This window comes from Hipposideros armiger, unplaced genomic scaffold (assembly GCF_001890085.2).
Source record: "Hipposideros armiger isolate ML-2016 unplaced genomic scaffold, ASM189008v1 scaffold_273, whole genome shotgun sequence".
NCBI lineage: Eukaryota > Metazoa > Chordata > Mammalia > Chiroptera > Hipposideridae > Hipposideros > Hipposideros armiger.
The window spans coordinates 845,519-862,073 of NW_017731623.1; positions in this window are offsets into that span (position 1 = coordinate 845,519).

A 16,555-nucleotide genomic window follows, 5' to 3' on the forward strand; every position below is an offset into this window, starting at 1 on the left:
CCTCATTCCTTATATCCCATTGTCTTCAGTTTTATCACAGACAGTTACCTAATTCAAGTCTGGGATATACAGTAAAACCTTGGATTGCGATAACTTGGTTTGTGAGTGTTCCACAAGACGAGCAAACATTTCTATTAGGTTGGTGTTGCACCAACCTAATTATACATTTTAACTTGCTAAGTGAGTGATATCTTGCAATATGAGTAGTTTGTTTCCAGAAGGGATTATGCTCACAAACCGAGGTATTACTGTCTCTTGTTGTTATTATATATTATTGCACATATAATGATGATTCTAATGGAATTCATCTATATTTCAGGCAATAGACTTCATAAAATATATAACTGGTAAAGGCACTAAATCATTTGGGGACAATTGTGGATCTCCCTACATCTGCTTACTTTTGACATTTCTTCCTCTTAAGTCTTACCCTCTCATTTTATTTTTCACTCATTGTTTTCCCTCCTTTTACTCATTAATTTTCTCCCTTTTCTCTTTTTTCTTCTCCCTTTTTTCCCATCTTTTTTTTTGTCTTTCTCCTACCCAATGCCTAGAAGTAGTATCATAAAAATAGCTGTATGATAGAAAAAGTAGTTCTACTAATAGCTAACCACAAGTAATTAAATATAGTTTCTGCTCCAATATCTGCTAGGATGGAGACACAAGTCCGTTCACCAAAGTTTTGTTCAAAGGTAGAAAATAATTCTTTTTTTTTTAATCATCAAGAACTGGACAAAATCATAAGTTTATGCTCATAGATACCTTAAGAAATTTGTCCCATTTAACATAACTTTGAGTCTCAGTAGTCATCCAGAGTATTTAATAAATATTACCTAGGTCATTTAGAGGATTTGCTGGTTTCAGATAAAAATAAGCTTCTATAGCTGCATTTCTTAGCTGTTCCTAACTGAAATTATCCCAATGATGTGATCTCTTTTTAGGTTACATTTTTAATATGTGCCTTAGACAAGAGCCAAATTGCTATTTATTGAATTTTGATGTTCAGTCAATTTGCGATGGGATGAAATTTTCTATAAATGAGCAATTTTGAGAATGTTTCATTCTGAGATATATATTTCTGTGGATGAAATTTGGGTTTAATTAACTAGGATTTTATTATAGTTCTGTCCCCAGTTACTACAGATATTCCCTCTGCCTTTTTTCAATATGGCATTCCAAAAACTAATAATTTCATAATGAACTCTCATACTAACATGCCCAGGAAGACTCCTCCATTTTTTTCTTAAATATACTGAGAATTCTAAAATCAATAGTATTTTTGCCCAGCCTTTTTTTTTTTTTACTCAGTGCTACAACCACTGCAACAAAATTTGCACCACTAGGGTGAAATTATCATGGTATTTTGCACTACAGGCTACCCCCTGAGTTCCTGCAAACTCATGCCAGACATCAGCTCAGATCCAATGTGGAATTTGAGCAGGGAGAAACCGAAACTAAGGAAAATTAAGTATAGGGCCTAGAATAACCCAGGCAGCGGTTGGATCAGGGTTGAGGACATATTGTAAAATGAACCGATTACTGCAAATTGTCAAAGTTTAACATGTATTACAGGGGCTGATACTTTCCAGCCTCTATGGCATTAAAAGTCACTTATCATGATAACGTAGTTGCTTTCATGTGGCACCTACAGCAGCAAGTGGGGCTCTTCTCTGTTCCAAAAGACTTGGCCCAGTGTGGCGTGCCTGCCACCTCTGTCCCATCCCATAACCAGGCCACGCCACTCTGGATGTTTCTTCTGAATTATGCCCGCCGTGGGCATCTAGGTACAACTACAAATTGAGCAGGGTTGACACTGAGATCGTCATTCCCATTTCATAGTTTTAGTCATTATTCCCTTTCCACTTAAGTTCCTCTCAGCACAGCTACATTGGATAACACAACAAAATCATGCATTTCTTCCCCTTCCTTTTTTATTTTAAGATATCTTTCTATTACTCCTTTAAATTATTTCAAAACAAAGTGAGTCAAAATAATTTCTGAAAAAGTTGAAAGTAATATTCTTTAATCTTATGGAATTGTTTTGGAATTAGATAGAGGGGATATCAATGCATAACTTTGTGAATATGCTGAAAGCCACTGAATCTACTTCAAAGGGTGAGCTCTATGGTATGGGAATAGTATCTCAATAAAGCTGCTATAACAACAACACAAAAAAAAATGTAGAGACACTCTCTTGGCTCTGCCTCTAGGGGCAACTTAGAGTTTGACATCTTCTCAGCAGCTACTGCCCTACCTGGGTCATTAGCATCTCTCCTGCTAGGTCTCCTGTTTTCACTTGTGCCCTCCCCTTCCCCCAATATTCTGTATTCCACACAACTATGTCATTGATTCTGGTAAGAGTCAAAACACTCTGAGGGATTCCTGTTTCCTTCAGAGTAAAAGCCAAAGGCGTTTTAAAGCCCTCCTATGAAGCCTTACCTTTCCAACCTCCCCTGTTATGATGCTTTTCCGCTCCCTAAAGCTGTCCCGGCCACATCAGCCTCCTTGGGGGTCCTCATATTCACCACGTATGCTCCACCTTAGTAAATGCCGCGAGCCATTTCTCTGCTTGAAAAGTCATTCTTCGCAACATCTTTGGGACCAGCCCTTCTACCTCCAGCAAGTTTTGCCTCAAATGTCCCTTTCCTGGTGAGGCCTACCTACCCTGAGTCCTATTTAAAATAGCACCATGACCAGTCAAGTCCTTGGACCTCCACAGGGAACATGACACCTTCCCTCCTGGTCTCTTCCCTTCTCCATGGCGCTCATCACTTTATCACGTGCTTCTGCAGCTGGCTGATTTGTTACATGTATCCTTGTGTCTGTCTCCCTCCTTAAGAGGGTATGTTCCACGAGGACAGAGCTCTTTATTTGTTCACAGACCTATCCCCTGAGCCTAAAACAGTGCTCCTGTTACATAGTAAATCCTTGTTGAATGAAATGGAAAAAAAAAACCTTATTATCCAGGAATTCTTACTCTGGAGGTATCATAGTCATTAGGGGATCCCCGGAATCCTGATTTGATGCAAGACTTTGTGTATAATTTTTTTTTTGGAAAAAGTATCCGTAGTCCTCATTAGTCTTTCAGGAAAAAACATGATCGGGTAATTATAAGTATTTTTGCTTAATCCCATCCGTGTTCTTAATTGGATTTTTTGGATAGACTTTATTTTTTAAAACAGTTTTAGATTCACAGAAAAATTGAGAGGAAGGTACAGAGACTTCTCATATAGCCCCTGACTCCACATGCCCCGCCTCCTCTAACTACTGCTTTTTCTTTTCTTTTGTTTTTAAAAAGATTTTATTGGGGAATTGGGGGAAGGGGAACAGACAAGTTGCTGTCCTTTTGTTCTTCAGTCTAGTTGTGGAGGACGTTGATTCACTGGCCCATGTTGGTATTATTATTTTGCTCTTCCCAGGTGAGGCAGATCGGTCACCGGCCTCTGGACGGCCACTCACACTAGCTGCCGGCCACTCATGGTCACTCATGGCAGCCAACTGCAGCAGGGGCTGCAGTCTACACCATCGCTACCGACTCTCGGCAGCCCAGCTCCAGGTCGAGCTGTTGTTCACCATCTTAGCTGTAGAGGGTGCAGTGTCACTGGCCCCCATGTGGGATCTGAACCAGGGTCCTGCTGCTCAGAGCTGGCGTCCCAAGCCAGCTCTTAACCAACACGCTGGCCCAGTTTGTCTTTTCTTTTATTGTCAGACTCAATGACATTTAAGTTCTGGTGCTTAATTAAGCTGCATTACAGTATTAGGAGTCAATCTACTCTGAATCATTAGTTCTTCATTTTCAAGGTGGCATCTCTAGAACAGAGTGTCACACACTTCAATGTGCATACAAGTCACCAGGAGAGTAGAAGAAAACGCAGAAGCTGATTCACGCAGCCCAGGAGGCCAGGCGACTCCTTTCCTACCAAGTTCTCAGGAAACACTCTTCACTCCAAGTGTGTCCCCACTCAGCGCATCTGCCTTGTCGGCTTTGGCGCCACCTGGACACTTGGAAATGCCAGTTCTCAGCGTTTCCTCCCCAGGTCTCCTGAATCCAAGCCTGCACTTTAATCAAATCCTGGGCAGTTCATATGCACATTAAAATTTGCAGAACACCGATCTCAAGAGCAGTGCTTCTCAGCTCTAGCGAACAGTGGTGTCCAGGCCTCACTCAGAGAATGAAATTAGCACCTTGGGGTGGCGGTGGAGGGGTCTGAATGTTAGCGGTTCTATTTGAACACCTCAAATGACTCGTTTTCTGCCAAATGCTCAATACAATGAATGTCCAACAACACCTGGTACCAACAAGATTCAAATTCCAGAGAGGGGATTGAGAGAAAAGAAAACTAGTAACTTTCATGAAGTTGTGTGTGTGTGTGTGTGTGTGTGTGTGTGTGATATAATATATACAAGTACAGGAAATATATATGTATATGTACATCAAAATATATATTCATATATAAATCTAAGTAATTTAAAAAGACAATTGAACCAAAGGAACAATTTAAAAATGCAATCATCTTAGCATTAGTGGCTTGGTTTTTAATAATGTCTACATGATATAATAATGCAATCACTCAATATTGATATAACAAATAATTGTATATTATTGTATTGAAGCTGGGAGGAGAATGTGTGAATCATTCAAGAGGGGAGTAGTGTGCAGAAACAAATAGGTAATGTCTCCATCTCAAACCCAAGAGATACAGTAGGAGCAGCTTTGGGAAGGCTGGCGGTAAATAGCAGATGAGATTTCTGAAGCAATGGAAACAGGCATCGGGATTAGAGAGGAGTTGAGGAAGAGCTTTGCTTCTTTTTTATTCCCTTTCCTTTTTTAAAGTCATTTTACTATGAACCTGGAATTAACCTTGAGAGAAATAAAAGTCAGATTTTAAGAAGAACAATGAGGCCATCAGTCATTTTAACTCACAAGATTATTGAACGTTTGCTTCCCGTGAGTGTGACGTGGAATTCAGGGAAAAGTAAGCGTAGACCTGCCCAGTTGCACTCCACAGTGTAGCCACCATAGTTGTCATGTGCAGCGTCTATTGCATAGTTATCTTACTATAGTAGTTTCCTTGCTGTCACATTTGTAATGCATTTATAATACTGACAGGCCTCCGTTGCCTAGCCCACCATGAGCCCTTTGAAGAAAGGTTCTGTGTCTTATTCAGACCGTCTATTTCTGTACCTCACATTTAGTAGGTGTTCAATAAACACCACTTGAATGTAATTAGTTGATTATAAATTTAAGGCATAGCTATAAATGTAGCTGTGCATCAAGGTTGCCTGAGAACCATCTTAAAAACGGAAAGGTCTCGTTTCTGAGACTCTGATGTAGGTGGTATACTGTGGATACCCGGAATGTGTATTGTTTCAAAAGCTCAATACGAGATTCAGAGGTGAGGCCAGTCAAGAACCATTGAAGTAGAGCATATGGGTGTCCTGAGAGGAAGGATGTATATTGTGGGACCCTGAAAAGAGCAAGAGTCATTTTGGATGGGGGGGATTTGAAGGAGCCAGTACTGGAAGCAGATGTCCTGCATTGTGTGGCTGTGAAACGTACCTTTGTGTTGGTGGCTCGGGCCATTGCTGTGAGTACCTGTTGCTATTTAAAATGTGGATTCTTAGACAGGCTTCATGCTGCAGCTTCACTCAAAATACCAGCGCTCCATTTTTGAAGGGTTGCATAACAGACTGCTTTCTCATCATGCTTCTATCCAGGGGGATTGCAGCAGGTTTCTCTCCAGCCTCCTCACTATTTCTCTGTTCTTCGTGTAGCTTGAGAATCATTTCCCTTGGAAATACTAGAGAAAACATGGGCTGGTGTTCAAATTTTAACGAGCGCTGGTCCTGGCTCTGCCCATCTCTCACTGATGTCATAGCCTCAGGCACAAGCCATTCACCACGCTGAGCCTGCGTCTGCATGGATTACATGAAATAATGATAACTGACTACTTGTTTTACAGCATTGTTACGAGTATCTAATGAAGTCATGGACGGAAAAGCCTGGACTAACTGTAAATTTTTACAGCTCTAAGGGAATTTTGTTATTATAATCATTGTTTCCATGTTGTTTGTCTATTTTGTCATCATGCTATCATTTACTCTTCAAAGTTTGTTGCCCAGATTTGGTCCATTGGGAGGAAGATTGCTTGGTGATTCACACGGAAATAGAAAGCGAGAGCTAAGTGGTGATTTCATGTAAATATTATTGATGAGACTAAACAAATGTGGGTGACCAAAGTCAAAGCTGAGAAGGTGGATTGATAATTTATCTCAGTGAATTTAAACATCTTACAAAGTGGGTTGGATACTATCTTCATAGAACAAAAGGAAAAGAATGATTGACTACAGTTGCCGGTGATAAATATAATTTACCATTTTGATGCATTTTAACAAAATTCTAAGAAATAATTTGTGGAATAAAAAATTAATGATATAGGAGATTCATATACCTAGACATAATGTTTCAGAATATTAGAAAGCTGGGGAGATGTGATCTGGTGGGTGCAGGAAAGATTGTTTCGGCGGATAATTTTATATTTTTCTAGTCTTTATTTGTGTACATTTCAAATGAAATATAAAGATTCTGTTCATTATCATGAACAGTTATTAAGCTTCTTAAACATGTGACACAGAATAGTTTCATTTCCCTATAAGTTGAAAAAAAAATACCAGGGAAAATAACTCAAAGTCAAATGGAGACATTGTTTAAACTTCCAATTTAAATGTTTATGTCAATTACAAAGTACTAATTTCAGACTCTCATCAAAAAACCAGAAAACTCAAATTGTGTAGCTGTGAAGTCAAATGAAAGCAAACAGTAATCTGCAGCAGCCAGATATGATGACCTATTTTTCAGTGGTCATTTTTCTTAACAATCATAAAAATGGCATTTTCTTTCACAGCAAACTTTAGAGAAGTCATTTTTTTAGGATTAATTTGGTTCTGACATGCAAGAGAAACACTTTTCTACAGGATATATATTTTAACCCAGAAGGGATTGAGGATAACATCACTCTATTTTTAAAACAAAAGTTGGATGCTACTATTTTCATAGCACCTATTGGTAGGTGCTATACTTCTTCTCCTGGAATGTCTTCACTGGCTGCAGGGAAAAAGCAAAAAGTAATTTTATTCTTCTTCAAAATTGCTATCTATAATACTTTGTTAAATGTCAAAAGTGAATTACACGCATGGAAAGGCATTGTGGAAAGTATGAGAGAAAGAAGAAACATCGCTCATGGTCATAGATGTCATCATTGAACATGAAAGTCACGTATCTATTCTTGTCTTCTCGAAAAGGAGGGCTCCTTACACCATGTCAGGCTCCAGAGAGTCTTGCCCTGACCTACACAGAAAGGCATTCCTCGGATCCGATGAGTTTTTCTTAGAATTGCCAGATAAAATACAGGATGCCCAGTTAAACTGGAATTTCAGGTAACTAACAAGTGATTTTTCTTTAGTATCAGTATGATCTGATTCTGAAAAAAAAGTATTTCTTTTTTTTTTTTTGTCTGAAATTCCAACTGAGTGTCCTGTATTTTTAGTTGCTAAATCTAACTACACTTGGCTTAGCATTGTTTTGGTTGAAAGTAGCCTTTAGGGTATTAAATCTTATTTTTCTGTGGGCTCTCTCACCAGAGCAAAGTTTCAATGCACACCTCCCACTTGCCACACTTGCTATTGTAAGGTGATCTCAAATTCCGACCCTTTTCAATGGAAGTGTCATGAGATGACCAGAATCCTTGCAAGGCTGATGCTCCTGAGAAAACGGGGAAAAGGGAGGTGGTCTTTCGGACTGCTTTTCACGATAGTGAGGGGCTCGCGTGTTGGAAAATATTTGTTATGGCTCCTTCTTGAGAGAAAGTGGTTGGGACCATCGCGTGAGTGCGTGTGGGCATCTCATGTGGACAGGGAGAGCAGTACCAGATACCTTGGATAAGAAACCCCAGGTGAGGGATGTTTCAGGAAGAGTTTTAGGAAACTCCTGCATGTGGTGATGTATTGTGTGAAACCTGGCGCCGTCTTATCAATGGACCATTGCACTTTGAAGGCCTCTGGGTTAAGACTGCTTTACTTTCACCTTTTTTTTTAATATGACACCACGTACAACCAGACCACAGGAAGATGGCTTCTTTGGGAATGAGAGGAAGAATACCCCACCTAGGACAGTTTAGCTGTTAACAAAATGGCAAATTATGAAGATGGACCAGACCTAAGTTTGCTATGCTCTTGAATAATTACCACAACACTGAAGCGATTTCCCAATTACAACCTGCTGTGAGGATATATGGTTTCTTATGAAGGATTCTAAGCAGATGGTGTGATTTAAGCAGTATCATGTGACTAATCTGAAAAGCTCCTATTAAAGTAAGCAAATTTAAATTGTTAGTTAACTCAGCACGTAGAGTTATCCAATTTCTTAAGAAATTATAATCGTGTTATGAGGTAGAGTGGCAATTAATGGTAGACATGTCCAGACTCACTCAAGGCTTTTGCTCTATTCCTCAAATGGGCCTTGGCTGCCACTATGGGGGCAATTAGTCCAGGCTTTGTCTTCAATTAAACCTTTATTTTGGAATAATTTTATTTATAGGAAGGTTGTAAAGATAGTACAGAGAGTTTTATATACCCTTCCCCCAGGTCTCCCTAATCTTCCATAACTATGGTTATATGTTATTGATACATTAATATCAAATAAACTCCAGACTTTATTTGGATTTCACCAGTTTTCCTACTAATACTTTTTTTTCCTTTTTTTGCACTGAGATCCAGTCCAGTCCTGGATATCACATCGCATTTAGGGTTCAGGCTTTTGCTATTAAATGCTGGAGAAATTTGGGGTGCATTGTGCCAAGGAGGGGAAAAAGCGCTTTGGGCCATTGAGACCATTCTATACAGTAGGGCAATGTACACCTACGTTCCTATTTTGTAACAATCTCAACAAGTGAGGAAGGGTTGTTGAGCCCAAGAATTCTCAAACTTGGCTGTATCATGATGTCACTTAGGGAGATTTAAACAATCCCGATGCTTGGGTACCACCCGAAGTATGCTGATTTCATTGGCATGGGGTGCAACCTGGGCACCCAGATTTACAACAGTTTGGGAGGGAATTACCAGTATCCAACAATAAAAACAGCTCCATGTTGAATTTTATGCTGAGTAACTTTACCTCTTTTTTTCTCAGATGCTTGAGAAAGGTGAAGAATATGTTTAAATCCAGCTACTGCCATAATGACTCAATTGAATCTTAGTCTAAATAGTCTGTTGTCAGATCCAATTTAGAATAGGTAGAGTTTATATGACATACGTTATATTCACATGTATTTGCCTTATTTCAACTGGCAGCAACAGCTGCACTTCACGTGAGTATTTTTGTTTGGTACCATTGCAGACAGCAAGTCAAAGGATAACCTTCCCTACCCTAGTGAGTACAGCTGGCTGGCCATACTCGTATTTCCTACGTCATATAAACCTTGCTATAGTGACTTCACAGCGCCAGTGTATTTGGAGAGACTTAAACTATAACCAAATGAAAGAAAAACAATAAAATACAACCAAGATTCAAATTTTTTTTCCTTCATTGAAATCAAGATTCTGTCAGGAATCTTGTCTTTCAGAGGGTAAGGCCATGTGATCTCTTATTCTTAGGGAAATGTAAAGACTAAACTAAATTTATTAGCCAGCATAAAATCCAACTGGCCTGATGTCTGAACTCTCTGACTTCCTTAAACGCTACTGAAAAACCAAAATTGAAAGAGTCCATTAAACGTTCTCACTGCCTTTTATACACTGAATTTTTTTCTGCAGCTTGCTCTGTAGTACAGTAGATTAACTTTCTATGGTTAACATAACAAATTACCACACATTTCATGATAACACAGATGTGTTGTCTTACAGTTCTGGAGGTCGGAAGTCTTGACATGGGGCCCAGTGGGCTAAAATGGAGGTATTGGTAGGGCTGCGTTCCTTCTGGAGGCTGCAAGGCAGAGTCTGTTCCCTGGCTTTTCCAGGCCCTGCCGGCCTCCTGAATTCCTGGGGTCCTGGCCCCTCCCTCCACCTTCAAAGCCAGCCATGGCTGCTGAAGGTCTTCTCAAGCTGCTTCACTCTTCTACCACCTCTCTGGTCTCCCTCTTTCATTTACAAGAATCCCTGTCATTTGATTGGACTCACGGGGCAATTCAGGCCAATCGTCTCACCCCATGATTCTTAATTTAGTCACGTCTACAAAGGCTCTTTGGCCAGGTAAGATAACATATTTCCAGGGTCTAGGAATCCAACATGGATATCTTTGGGGCCATTACTGTGTCTACCATCTAGAATGATCAAACATTTTGGTATTTATCCACACATTTGCTGATTTTCATTCCACCAACACTCAAGAAGCCACAGTGTGTTAGGGCCCTCCTATATGTCCACATGTTTTTTCTGTTAATTAAGATTGCAGATTTCTGGCCTATGTGCTATCTGGTGTCAGGTAGCTCTGGGTGGAATTTCTTGCTTTGTGTGTTTACTTGTAGCTAAAGTCAAGTTAACACCTTGCACACCAGGAAACCCAACAAGCAGCGGTTTCCCCCTTGCTGCTCCCCACACGCTTCTGTGTTTCTAGCTAATACCACACGCATTCTCCTCCATTCGTTCACTTGCTGGGCTTTCAGCTTTAAGACTCCACTCAGTATTCACGCCCTCTGGGAAAGCTTCGCCAAGATTTTCTTCTGCAAAAGTTTATCTTCCTTCTCTTTGCTCCTCAACCCTTGTCAAATGGCCACAGTTAGCTTTTGGCATATTTGCTTTCCCCTTTAGCCTGTGAGTCCTGGCAGAGGCGAGTTTGTGACCTACTCATTTTTATATTTGGCATTTTGTATGTGCTGAGCAAATATTGGTTTCATTAATCAAAGTATCAATTACATGCTCATCTTAAAATTACCCGAAATGCCTCAAAGATAAATTTTAACGCCAGCATCGATCTCACTTTTCAGTTCTTGTCTCAAGCACCCTCTGCTTTTTAACTACGGGTTACAGTGTATGCTCTCGATGTTGAAGTTTGAAGCCCAAATTCAATTGGAATGCAAATTATGGACTCGGAACATGGATTATGTTTGGTTCGCAATGTTATTTTGAGGACACAACACAAAACTGGGCACACTAGTGCCCAGCAAATGTACAAGAATGAACAAATGTGTTTCTACTAGAGAGGCCTCTTTTATGATAGAATAAATATGCTTTGGGTTTTTTTTTTTCTTAATTTGTGTGTGTGTGTGTGTGTGTGTGTGTGTGTGCCAAAATATAATGAAATCATAAATAATTTAAAGTTTCAGAGCAGAAATGTGTTTAATACGTTTTGTGTGATCTGCCACAACCCTCCTGCTCCTCCCCCTGCAACATTTACACTTTCATTCATTGACCATTGATTGATTGAGATCACCTGCTGCTGTAAGGGGCAAACCCCTCAGACACCAGGTGAGTCTCAGCAAGTAGCTGCCTGGTAAAATCTTGACTTGGAGAGGGTCCTGTTTACTTGGCCACTCTGTCTGCCAGAATCCTAAGTGGACTAGTACATGTTCTAGAAATGTATTAGTAACACTCAGGAAGACATTCTCTAACAGGAGTTTAATGAAGACAACATAGTTTTTCATTTATTTCTTTTGTCTGTTTTAGAACGAATGGACCCATACTCAAGCCGTTTTTATTTGGTATCATTGGCTGTTTCCATCGAACTAGAAATATTTAGAATAATAGCATGAAAACACTAGATAATTTGGTGCCTTTCTATAATTTTAAAATCTTTACTAGTAACTTACATATCTCACTTATGCCTGTGGGCAATCTTCCCTGAATTACCCTAACTGTCATTTTATGCCATGAAATCTATGTTTAGGATATTGTGGGTCTTCCAAGCGAGCAATTACAAAAATGTGATGGAGAGGAAACGCTTCTCTCGGTAGGCCCTAAGAAAATACGGTAAGGCTCTGAGGACATACTCTCATTCTACATTCTCGTGTCGCCTTTTCTACCAGCATACAACGTAGAACAGATTTCAAGAGCCCACATTCTCTCTTTTGTTGCCAAGCTATTTAAATTCCTGTGCAACGGAAGATAGTTGAAAGAAGACAGGCATTTTGGAAAGGTGCATAACTCATCCCAAATTTTCATTCTATTTTATTCACAAGCTGGCCTCCATTTTCTTATTACATGGTTATTTTTATTTTTTTAAGATTTTATTGGGGAATTGGGGAAGGGGAACAGTGTTGGGGAATTGGGGAAGGAGAACAGCCAAGTTGTTGTCCTTCAGTCTTAGTTGTGGAGGGTGCAGCTAGCTCAGCTCCAAGTCCAGTCGCCGTCCAGCTGCCCGTAGGCAGCTTGCGGCCACTCAGCTCAAGCTGCCGTGTTCAGTCTTAGTTGTGGGTGGGTGTAGCCCACCATCCCATTCAGGAGTAGAACTGGCAACCTTGTTGTTAGGAGCATGTGCTCTCACCAGCTGAGCCATCCTGCCACCTGTTGGCAGCTCAGCTCAGGCACAGCTCACTGGCCCATGTGGTACTCGAACCGGTGACCCTGCTGCTCAGAGCTCGCGCTCTTAATCAACTAACCAAACCACTCTGCCGGCCCCGGTTATTCTTAACTCAGTAAAAATCTAGGCTTTTACAACTCTTAACAAATTGGTATTTTAGATCTCTTGAAGAATTTTTGCATATATGGAAGAGTTCTTTTTTTTTTAGTTATTTAATATAAAGATTCAGAATAGCTGTACAGCCACTTAGCAGTAAGGAAACCCTTGATGTCTTATATGATGCTGTTAACCAAGAGGACTTAGACACAAATACATTGTAAATTTGACTGTGGTTCCTGATACAGCTCAGGTGCTTAATGCATGCAAAGTAACTAAATTTCTCACCAAGTTTTATACAGCATTTCTGTGCACATGAAAAAGTACTGAGGTGAGTCAGGGTACATTTATATGGCTAGAAAAGGGTAACATAGAGAGTTGTCTTTTATTTTTTAGATAGAAACTTCCCAGAGCAGAGGAAGTACACTTGCTGGAAATATTGACTTGTTTGAAAATCCTTCCAACAGGCTCCCCAAGGATATAAAAACTGCAGCTCTTGCTAACAACAAATGCAGTCAAACCTTAATTCAGTATTTACGCAGCTGAAAAACTAGTAGCCTCAACAATGCCTCTCGTGTTGGCCGAGGGCTTGTTTAATTAGAGGCAGTCCTTAATTTATCCCCAGGTATTTATTTAAAGTGGCCTAAAAACAAAAACAAAGAAATGACAACAATGGATGTGCCACTGGATGGGTGACAACTTGATTAAATCACATAACAGTAAACAACATGGCAATGACAGTCTAACGACAGAAAACATAATCAGTGTTTTAAGCATTTGTAGTGCATGGATTTAGAGAGTCAATAATGGTATTAGAACTTGTGTCAAACTAACCCTTCTGCTGACAAATGTGATAAACTTTAGACAAAAGTATAAAAAGTAGTATTTGAAGGTACTGGAGGGTGTTCAAGGGAAGGCAGAAATCAGAGAGGTTGCCAACCTTGAAAGAAGGGAAAACCAGGGGTAAGACCCACATTTAAATGGCCTTCTTCCCCAAGGGCACTCCCCAGTCCACTAGGAAATAAGAAGACTAGGACGCAGGCACAGAGCAGGAGTCTCAGCGGGCTGAGAAGTTAGAGAGAGGAGTTCAGGGGCAGCCCGAGCAGTAAGCAAGTCGGGGAAATCCTGGAAATACCCGCTGTGTCTTTTTCCAGCTCTGGTTTCCCTCACAGGCGTGCGCAGATAGGAACTCAGACTCCAGGGCACCCCTCTGCAGCTCCCTACTCTCCAGTGTTCTGTCCAATGATGGGTAGCCACCTTGGCCTCCCTGAACTCCAACACAGAGAGAGTGCCCACTCTGAACTGGGGACTTACAACTCCCCCAGCAGGCAGAACACTGGGCCACCAGTCAGGCTCACCTCATTTGCCTCCCCTCTCTCAGGGCCCGCTGATGTGCTGCTTATGGTCTAATCTCTACCGCCTTACTCTCTCTTTTCGGCTTCTAGGACACCAATTGCATCTATTGGGTTGTTGGAAAAGTCATGACGTATTTTTTCTTTGTTTTTTGTTGCAAAAATGCGTCATGGCTTTTCCGACAACCCAATATGTTAGACCATCTATCATTGTTCTACAGCCTTCAGATGTTTTTTTCTTCTTTTTTCAGTGCCTTGTGCATGTATGTTTTAATTAGAGTAATTTCTATTAACATGTTTCAAGTTCGCTGATTATCTCCTCATCAGTGTCAAATCTATTGATGAGCCATTAAAGGAATTTTTCATTTTTTTTCCCCATTGACTTATCTTTTCTATCCCTCTGCTGAAATTCCCACTCTGTTTGTGCATGATATCCACTTTTCCCACTAGATTTTAAACAGCAGTCATAGTTGTTTTTAATTCCCTCTCTGATAGTTCCAACATCTGGATAATCTCTATGTCTAGTTTTACTGATGGCCATATATCTTGACAATGGGTTGTTTTCTTCTTCTGTACATCTTACAAGATTTTATAAAATCCCAGACAGTGTGTGTAGAAGGGTGAGGACTGAAGTAAATACTGTTTATACCCAGAAGGGGGCTTCTCTGTTCTTCTGTCAGGCTATTTTTGTGGGGTGTCGAGGGGTCAAGATCTACGCCACATTTGGGTTTGGGTGTTGCTTTGGCAACTTTCAGCAAGCACATGCTTCCGATGCCTTCAGTGTTGCCTGGTGCCTAGGCTGAGGGTGAGGGCCGGAAGGTTCTCATCCATGTTTGTGCTGTCCCCTCACCGAAGAAGTGGACCTCAGAGGGAATCCATGTCCATGCACTTGTCCCACAGTGCTGGGTAGGCTGGTGGCGGGGGCACGGGTCCATTCTCCATTGTCCTGGCTTACCCTCAAACTTAGGCAGGTCCTGTGTGCCTGGGCTTTGCAGGTGAGGCAGCCTGAGCCTTGCTGCTTCCCCGTCTTCATGTCAGCCGTACTCTGACTCGTATCTGTGAAACGTCTCATGCAGGAGAGATCTCTTGCCTATTTCCCAGCAGTAGGAGAGCACAAATGATACTAGCTGGAACCCTGGGCCCAGAACTCTTTCCTGTCCTTCACCCAAAAGGTATAGGATTTCTTTTTTTTTTCCTTTTAACTTTCCCTTAGTAGCAATGGGTTAGCTGATTTTTTTTACTGACTTTCTATGTGGAGGCCACACAGCTTCCTCTCATTCTGGCCACAGGTGAGCCCGATCCCCTTGCCTTTTAGGGACTGACACCTGTACCTCACTGGAATTCACATTAATTTGTTGCTCTGTGACCTCAGTTCTCTGGCGGCTTCAAGAAAAATTATGACTTGGCAGTTTATCTGGAGTTTTCTTATTGTGAGGTTGGGATGGGCAACCTTTCCAGCTGTCAGACATGTCAAAGTGGAACTCTTGTCTTTCATTACAAGTATTACTAGATATTTAATGGGTTTCTTTTGATGTCACTTAAAGGATAATGTTTTGAGTATTTGATTGGTTATTTGTTGCTGGTATATAGGAATACAATTGATTATTATGTACCGATATTAGATCCAGTTGCATTGCTAAATTCACATATGAATTTTAATAGATTATTCTTCAGGTTTTCTAGGTATTCAACTACTAGTCTTCAAATTGTTTCTTCCTTTCCAATCATCGTCAATCTAAGTTTTTTTCTTGGTCTTATACCTCTGCAAAGACCTTTAGCATAATGTCAAATATAAGTGGTGATATTGGAACATTTTCAGTCTCATGGAAAAGCTTTAAATACTTCACCATTATTAAGTATGATTTTTGCTATAGAATTTCCTAGGTATTCTTTGTGAGGTTAGAGAGTTATCTTTTATTCCTAGTGTGTGAAGGGCTTTTCTCATGAATATAAGTGTCTTTTCTGTACCTTTTCAGATGATTGCATGGCTTTTGTTTTTCATTGAATTAATGCGAAGGGTAACATTACATGTTAAAATGTTAAAGGTGGCTTTGCATTTGATGAATAAACTGTACTTTGTCATGATGTAGTATTCTTTTCATGCATTGCTAAATTCAGTTTACTCAGATCTTGTGGGATGATTTTGAATTTCAGAATCAGCTTCTGTTATCTACAAAGGTTTATTCACATTTTTATTTATTTTAGGTCAGTATTGCTGTTCTTTTTTTCTGGGAATTTAAACACTTTACCTAAATTATGAAATGTATTGATATATATAGTAGTTCATATTATATGCAAATGTTTTATATATCATATATGCCCATATGTAAGTAGACATAGCTCCTCTTTTATTTCCAGTACTGGTAATCCAATCTATTTCTGTGTCACTCTCTCTGTCCTTCTCCCTTCTCCCCTCTCTTCGCTCCCTTTTCTCCTCTACCCTCTTTTGTTTCTCTTCTTTTTCTACATTAGCTTTGCCAGAAACTCATTAAATTTAGTAGTGTTTTTAAAATATAATATTTTGGATTTGTTACTTTTCTCCATTGTGTATTTGTTTTCTGTCACTGGCTTCTGCTCTTATCTTCATTTCCTTTGT